The sequence below is a fragment of the Lactuca virosa genome, chromosome 1 (assembly GCF_052849685.1).
Source record: "Lactuca virosa cultivar CGN04683 chromosome 1, Lactuca_virosa_CGN04683_v6, whole genome shotgun sequence".
Lineage (NCBI taxonomy): Eukaryota > Viridiplantae > Streptophyta > Magnoliopsida > Asterales > Asteraceae > Lactuca > Lactuca virosa.
In genome coordinates, this window is record NC_136426.1 from 30,274,160 (window position 1) to 30,283,647 (window position 9,488).

The window sequence follows — 9,488 nt, forward strand, 5'->3', positions numbered from 1 at the left end:
ATTACCTCTTTGTTGTAGCTTGTAGTTTTGGTCTTTAAGAACTTAGCACCCCAAATTTGATGCCTCAAACGGTTCACAGCACACCTGTGACAAAGGAGAACTTGAGAGAAGGTTGCTAGCTGCAAAATCGGCTCCTATGAACTCCAAGAACACGTCTACACGATTTTAGGGTATGAGAAACATATATATAGTCTAGGATTCCAAAGGTAATGGGTAAACACTAATCCATACACATGGGTTATGATCCATGGTTCATGCGGGCTAACTCTTTATGGATCCTTACATAAACTTAGTCCAACATGGATCAATGGCCCAATCCATATGTTTCACTAATTACCATAATTAGTCCCCATTAATTTAATTAGTCTCTTTTGATCACAAAATTAATTCCAAATTAATTCTTGATCAATACTAATTAAATCATATGATTTCATATTAATATATTAGAACTTATAATATATTAATAAATCATAAATAACCTCTTCTCAAAATTCCATCCTAACAAATTGTCCTGGTGATATGCAACCCGAAATGGACCATGCTGCTCTCGGGTTAAGTACATACCAATTATAGTTATGGGCTTAGACACCTAATCCAACTGTCTCCCACTTGGATAAGTCTAATAACTATTATTGCAAGTACGACTCCAGAATCCCGACTAGCAATTGTAGCTCTTAAAAGCCATTGTCTAACTCTGATCTAGTCAATGACGCGTCCATTAGATAAGGGATCATATATTCCTCCATTCTACAAGATATCATATGGACTGAGACATGGATCATGATCATTCTCTCTGTCCATCTGTTGTTTCCGGATTTCCGATTTATGACAACTGACTAATTGAACAAATCAAATCAGTCCAAGCTTGGCCAAGCGCTTAGGGGTGTCATCACTAAATCATCGAGGGGCCCACATATATCGCTTTTATCCCTCTAAGGGTAAAAGGAATAGATAAACTTCGACTCAAATGCTTGCTTGTACTTACTCATCAAATCACACACAACAATATGTTTTATAACACCAAGTTACTGGTGCGTTTACATATGTCAATGTGTAACTGACTTGTAAATTACAACTCACATGTATTGGTTTCAAGAATATAAGATGTTATCATCTCATGATCACTCGTGATAAAATCCATGAAGTGATTCAAATGAGCGTGGGTTTAATCCAATACTCGAATCTTATTACAGGAGTACTCATGAACACTGCAGCAAACTTGTGTTATGTCTAGACAATCTACAGTCAGATTCATGACAGTCTTGCCTCAATACCTACTTCCAAAGTATGATCGATTGTGGATGGTTTGAATAACCTAGTTATTCGGGTCCAATAAAACACCTTTTATTTAATCACCATATTGATTACACATTATTCATTGTATCATGTTTCGATTAATCAAATTAATACTTGAATTGAAACAACAGTTATGCCATGCTCTAAGCATGCACACTATGTTTGCCTATGGTCCTTTCTTTGTGAAATAGATCAATTGACAAAATTTCAATGATGCTCATTTCACAATTCCAAACCCTTATCATAAGTGCTATAATTTGTTTAGATTCTAAACTTATATGCAATGATCCTCTTGTAATGACTATGCACAAAAGTCACAGAGACTCAGCAAGAGACATTACAAAGTATTCCAACAGATGGTAATTCCATTGAAACGAAGTCTCATATTCAAAGTACATTCCTTTGAACATCCTTCTTGCATTAAGTTTTCTAATCTTACACAGATTTAAAGAATAACTTCCACTTATGGAAACATTTCCATATTCCCATTTTGACTATCACTCCTGAACAAGAGTTACCTCTTCTTAGAGTATGTCAATATGGTCCTTCCAAACTTTACAATATACACTACTAGAAAACAACCCTTTAATGATGCGCAAACAATGACAAGCAGTGATTTACGATACGCAAAAGCATGCGCCCTAAAAATAATGTCATATCTTCTAAAATTTGAAGGATAGAGGACACGCATTTATGCGTGCCCTGAAATTAGTGTCAGAAAAGAAAAAAAAGAAATACGGAGGGCACCTATCATAAAAAGCGTGTCGTGTAAAGGTGTCACTTTATATTTTTTAAGAAAGCGCGTTCTCCGTATTTTTTTTGGGAAATGAAATCCCAAAAAAAATAAATACCCCGCCTGATACTCCTTCTTCTCCTTCTAAAATCCTCTACTAAGAACCCTAAATCATTCATAACCATTTTCCATCCCCAAAAAAATTAAACATCCCGCCTACTACGACTCCCTAAATCATAAATCCCTAAAGATTAAGAACCCTAATTTGTTCTTGAGAAACAGTGCCTTAGATCAAAAACTGTGAATTCAACTTTGAATTAGTTCAGGTTCTCTCAATCAAGAACCTCCCCATTCTATAACTCAGAAAAAGCATCAATGCACGCATATTGCACCTGCGCCGGAGTCAGCCGTTCGTTATCCCATATGGTCATCGTCACAACCTCGGGCTTTATCAACTCCTTCCGCAAGATCTTTCTCGTAAATTCAATCAATCCTAACCTTTCTCTCAATCAAGAAACCCTAACCTTTCTCTCTATTCACGAGCCAGTAATCGCGGCAAAGAAGATCAACAACAAAGACCAACTGGTTCGATTTCTCCCTAAAACCGGTACAACTTTTCCTAAATCCGACTTTACTCCACTCTCTGATTTTGTTTTCTCCCTAATCGATGCATCCACCTTCTCGTCTCTCCCCCTCCACCGGGTTTTCTCTCATCTCTCTCCTCCATAGATGAATATTTTTCTTTCTTCTTCGTTCGTGCTTCCTTGTTGTCGGTGGTCTCGGTGGTGTTTGATAGTTAGAAACGAAAGCAGCAGTGAGTATACAGAAGGTCTTCCATTCCAAAAAAAACTTTACACGTAATAGAGAAGGTTAATTCCACATAAGGGATGGAGCCAGAAGATGTGGGTGATAAAAAAACGCAATCATTGGAACCAGAAGATGTCTCTCCTCCACCAGATGAAGATTGTCGAAGAGCTGAAGGGGGAACCAATTTCTATAAATCAGTGCTCTATATGTTCCTTTTTTTGGTAATTCTATGATCCCTTTACAATTTATTCGATTTTCGTTTTTTATTTTATATATGTTCATGTTAATTTCTAAACATGAATCACTTCACCTTCTTAAATCTTGTGTTTTTTCCAAGAAATCATCCCCTAGTTTATAAAATTGTATGGCTAATTGTTGAGATATGCGTTTGATTTAGGTTGAGGGTGATGGTAGGGCACCTAATTCTCCTTTATCACTAATCGTTCTCATCCTACCTTAGTCTTCAATTCACATGCTCCAAATTTTACAATTTTCTAGAGAGAGGTAAAATATCAACATGATTTGAATGTCTCACAATAAATAAATAGAACGTAGTGTTGTATTTGACCTATCTGATGTTTGTACTGAATTGGTGGTAGAAATAGATCTGTATAAATTGAGAATGAAAAGAACTTATTCCATTCCATTCCTTTATGATAAAATTGTATATTTAATTGTTATTATAGAGCTTTTATTACTTGTTTCCTTCCATAAACAATCTCCAAGATCAATAAGCACCAATTCATCATATTTGGTCCTATTAGCAGTAATCATAACAGAAAAAAGTAGACAAGTATGAGACAACACTAAGGAAATCTTCGTTTATTTCCTGCATTGATTGAAGAGGATCTAAAGAACGAACAATCTTACAACACAAATACAATGGGATAATGATTGTCCTTGCAGCGATTGGTTTACTGCAGAAGACCCTGTAAAAGGTAATAATATATTTGTGTATAATGGGGAAATGTAACTATTTTTTTTTGTTACTGATAATTTCATAGAATGTGTGCAGCTTTTGAACTGGTTGCTATGTGGGGAGAGAAAATGGTGGAAAGCTCCATGGAGATGGCTAACAACAGTAGTGATACTCCTAGTATTGAGGTGAGTTGACATTTTTTTTTGTTTGTAAGCTCAGATATTATGATTTATATTTTGTGTTAATGGTTTATTTGTCCAAAGTGCAGGCTAATGAAGACTTTTCTTATCCATCAGGAGCAAAAGAAGAAGGTTTAGTGAAGGAAAGTGACAGGTGAAATAAGCAAGTGAGAGCTCCTTGTTTTTTTTATTTATTTATTGAACATTAGGTCTTCCCTGGACTGTTGCTAAAGGACAGGACACTTTCACACCTATCAGCTCCATTGTAAGAATTATTAGAAACTACACTCTTTTCTGGTAAATTGGTAATTTGATTAGGATTTTGTTATCTTATTATATTAATTGATACCTAATAGACATATTTAAATAATTTGCAGCTGTCTTTCTCAAGGGTGCCAGATCCTCATAGCTTGGAATTGTGGTTAAAGGTAGCCCGTCCATTCCATAATAATAATCCACTTTTATATGTCGAAATTAATGTTTTACGGTTTTACCCCTCAGGTTGATGGAGAAATAAGACAAAAAGGGTCTACAGAAGATATGATATTTAAGATCCCGTTTCTGATTAGTCACATTAGTTCTATTATGACACTTCTTGAAGGCGATGTCATACACACAGGTAAAATTTCTAAACTTGTTTTGTGTTTTTGTTTAACAAAAAAAAATCATTTTGTTGCATAAATGAATGCACATTTAATTACCCTAGAAAATATGGCAATCAACTAATTAAATCTAGTTACCTTAACTTAATGAATTATTTGAGTAGGAACACCAAAAGGTGTTGGCCCAGTCAAAGTTAGTCAAAAGATAGAAGTTGGCATAACAGGCATATTGGATGTGCACTTTGATGTTGGAAGGCGTCAAAATATTTAAAAAAATCAAAAGATATGCATAAATTCAAGTGATGATCATCACATAAATATTTCATGAATTATGAGATATGATTCCTTTTACATGTCAATGGGTATTTTTATTTGTAGAATCTCATTAAATAACAATTACGGCGGGAAAATTGCAAGAATAATAGCATATAATCGTGTAAGTAATTGTATGGGTAAAAGCTTCTAGCCCTAAAAAGCTCTGTATGTGGTTACATTTGAGAATGTTTGTAATTTTTGTGTAATATATGTGGTGTTCTCTTTTTGTACCCTCTTGAATATATCCAATTTCTAATATATGGATCAGATTTTCTCTTTACTTTAGTTGAAACTAATGATGAGGTTTGCACGGGTCAAATTTTTTTAAATGATCAGTAATTCCATTCCAGACCTTTGTGATTCCATTCCATCATAACTATTTTTGTATTACAAAGCAGAATAAAATGAACGAATGTTTGCATGAATTGGTGAGTGCTTTGAAAATATACCTAATGATTATCATTTCTCGGGGTAAAATGTCACACCCGATATGCTCAAAACAGCAATTGATATGATGAACATGATGCCACCAGAAGAGCTCCAAAAAATGTCCAAAATGGCATTAAATGGATCCGGATCAAATACAGAGTCAGAAGGTCAAGAAAGGGATTTTTCAACTTTTAATGAGGATATTGGTGAGAGTAGCACTTCTAGAGGGGTGTCAAATTCAAGAAATACCCCTCAACCTAGCTTCCCGAGTTCAAGCTTTGATATACAGGAACAATTAAAAAATCAAATGAAGAATCCAGCTATGCATGAGGTTTCTGTTCAACTTACATTGTGAAAGCATTAATAATCCCAGTATACGAAATTTATGAATTTATATTTGGTTTAATATGTGTAGATGATGTCATCAATGATGAAAAATATAAGTCCATATATGATGGCAAGTATGAGTGAACAATTTAGATATAAAATGTCACGTGAGGATGCAGAAAAAGCTCAACAAGCAATGTCATCTTTATCACCAGAGAGCATTGATAAAATGGTAACCTTCGTTTCATTCTTAGATGATCATGATAATTCTTAATTTTTCCATAAATCGAGTAACAAATTTATTTATTGCAAACTTAAATATTTTAACGAAAGTAAATTGATATTAACATAGTTTTGTTACTTGCTTATTTCAAAAAGTAAGGGCATATTGGTGGCATTAAATGGATCCGATAATTAATTATGGAAAATAACATAGTTTTGTTACTTTTCCTAATATGATCATAATATTAGAGTAAATTACAAAATTGGTCCCTGTGATGCACTAGAAATTGCAAGCTCAGTCCCAAATTTTAAGTCGTCCTTAAGTTTGCATTTCATTACAAATATGGTCCCTATGCTTTACTCAAAATTGCAAATTCAGTCCAAATTTTGAAGTCATTTTGGGAATGACATTTTTAACTTATAAATACTATGAGTGTATGTCAATTTTGTAATTTACTCTAATATTCTGATCATATCGGGTGTGACATTTTATAATTTACTCTAATATTATGAAAGAAAAAGTACCATTTTGTATCTTTTTTCTTTTCTGATGAACCACTTTCAATGAATGTAGTTTTTTTATTTGCTAAACATCTTTGCGCTCAATGGTCTTCCCTCTGATGAAAATCCATATTTGTTTAACGGTGATTTTGTTGATCGGGGGTCTTTCTCTGTTGAGGTTATTCTTACACTTTTTGCATTCAAGTGTATGTCTCCATCAGGTAATTAATCTTGATCATGTATCTTTATTGCTATTAAACACTACTATAGATTATAGAATCCTAATGCATTAGTAATAATCATTTTTTTTAATGTTTTCAGCTATTAAACACTACTATAGATTATGCAAGTCCCCCGTTGAAGCAATTCGTGAGTTAAGGTAATTACCTAAATACACTCTGTCGGTTCTTTTTCGTGTGTGTTTCATATGTGTACATTATCTGCAACCAATAATGTACGTGATAAAAATAAATGTGTTCTTGTTGTTGCTGCTGAAACTATTTCCTTACTGTAAGTATGGGAAACATCTCTACTATTGGTAAATTTTATCCACTTGAATAACTTCTAACTTCTAACAATCTGACTACATTTCTTAATGGAACCCGGAACACCACATCGATCAAATATCATATCTCAAGTGCGATCCCACATTCTTTGGATGAAGAAAAGGGTAATTTCGTCTTTTACAACTAACATTCCATGTTTGATTCTTCTAATAATTATATTAGCATATTAATTTTTTGACTTTTATTTGATCAGGTCAGAAGAATTATCGGAGCAGGGGTTCATTAGTCTTAAAGAATTATGAAAGGCAAGATGCAACTCTACTTAGTTGGAATTTGATGTTTATCATCTTTGTGTATATTTTTTTAGTTTGCATAGCATTACATTGTAGAAGGTGTCCCTTAATAGCAATGTCGTATTAGGTTATATAGTTAGGGAAAACCTCTTAATAACAATGTACAATTAGATCCCTTAATATCAATGTATTACAATTTTTTGACATGATTTTATTGGATGAAATTGATTGTTTTGGTATATATTTTTTTTTTGTATTATACGTAAATGAGTATCGTAAAGATGCATCATAAATGAATATCGAAAATGGTTACTGAAGTTTATGACACGCAAATGCGTGTCATCTTCATTTATGACAGGGGCTTCCTTGATACAAATTGCGTGTCATAAACACGCGCGTCGTAAGGTTACGACACGCAAATGCGTGTCGTCTTCCTTTATGACAGGGCCTTCCTTGATACGCATTGCGTGTCATAACTGCATGTCGTAAATGTGTGTCATAAATGCGCGTCGTAAATAGACGACGCGCAAAAGCGTGTCGTCTCTCGTTATGACAGGGCCTTCCTTGACACGCATTTGTGCGTCGTCTGAGCGTTTTACGACACGCATTGCGCGTCATAAAAGGCTGTTTTTCTAGTAGTGATACTTCTAACTGTCCATAAGCAACCAATCATTGGCAAACCTCAGATTGTCCTTGACAATTGCTTAACCATTTTAGTCATATCTCGTTCTAGTCCCTTTTTCCCTCTTAATTCCCTAGGCATTTGGAAAATTAGAACAGGTTAATATTATAGCATATGTAGTCAATCCTATACCCGAAGCATATGGGATATGATACATAATGTTTCACATAAAGGCATGATACTTTACCAGTCTCTCGCTATAACATTTCCATATATAGAATTTCCTTATGTCAAATCTTTTCTACATAACATTCATATATAACATTTCCATATATAGAATTTCCTTATGTCAAATCTTTTCAACATAACATTCATATATATCCTTTGACTAAATTTGATTAAAATCTCAATCTAAGCTTTTAGATTTGAAATGAAGTATGAATTTCTCTCCCTTAATTATAGCAAAACAACTTTTCAAACCCTGCATCTTTGCAAATTGAAACTTTTGTTTTCTATAATTAACATTGCTAACTCGCAACACTTACCATAATAATTAGCATAATAACTATTATCTTACTAGCATAACACTTATGCTCCCACTACCTTTGACATGTATCCAGAAATCAGCTGGACTTCTAGAAACCAATACCTATTGACTTTCTTACCAAAGTTCATATTTCTGATACGAGATGCTTCGATAAGACTTTATCTAGGCTTCTCAAATTCATACGCCTTTCCTTATATAGAAAACATGTGTGTCTAAAAATTTTTAGAACTTACAACAATAAGTCTCAAATGTTTAGACCTTTTTCCGTTTCTCACAATTCGAACTATGAAGAGGGATGCCGTAATCATAATCGAATTTGAGAACGCAAATATCACAATTGTTGACTATTTAAAATCTACTTAGTGAAAGCGTTTCCTCACAATCATTTTCATGAATTGGAGAGAAACCTTATGACACTTAGATTTTATGGTGTATGTGTTCCTATCCATGTGAATTTGTCATAATCATAATCACAAGACAAGGTTAGTGACAAATCCAAACTCATATGGATTGAACTTGTTTAATCTTAATTTCTTGCCACCTGGCAGCACAAGTGCCTACCATTGTTTCCAAGTTGTTATGCAAACTATTGAGAACTCATAGAACTCACATGAATAGTCAACCAACTGGAATGGCCACAAAAATAAGAATATGTCAACACGATAGGTTATAAACCTCAAGTCGTGTGCTAGTGATTAACAATAGGTTTAATCTTGATTAGTTCTTGAAACTCTTCAAGATCTTTAAGACTCCCACTGACCTCTTGACATATAAGATTCAGTTTGTCAAGGAACATTACTTGACAAACAAATATTCAAGAGTTAGTGCGGTTTCTTATCAAGACAAAACACTTCACACAGTTGGCCTTAGTTGGTATTTATTCTATCCGAAACATCACAACTTACCAATTTCAAATGTAGAAGAGTAGAAAACATTTTACTCTACATTTGATAAGTGTTATAAACCTTTCTTAAGATCATGTACTCAAGGCTCAATCTTGGAGGATGACTCTAAGACTTGATTTTGGAACGAAGTATGATTTATCTTCTTGATTTAACCATTTCAACAATTCACGATTCCTCTTCTTAGCCTTACAAATGCACTAAGATGTCCTTAGAGGATCAATTGTGATATGGTTTCATAATCACAAAGATAATCATAAAACACGATACTCAAGTACTTTCCCATCT

General features: G+C 33.9%; 1 long non-coding RNA gene across 1 annotated transcript; it reads left to right on the plus strand.

Moving 5' to 3' along the window:
• Positions 1-4,321: 4,321 nt before the first annotated feature.
• On the plus strand, positions 4,322-4,800 carry LOC145104250 (uncharacterized). The gene is made up of 3 exons (XR_013707037.1): positions 4,322-4,362; positions 4,436-4,553; positions 4,701-4,800. It is a non-coding gene; the product is annotated as an uncharacterized LOC145104250 (long non-coding RNA).
• The last annotated feature ends 4,688 nt before the right edge of the window (positions 4,801-9,488 follow it).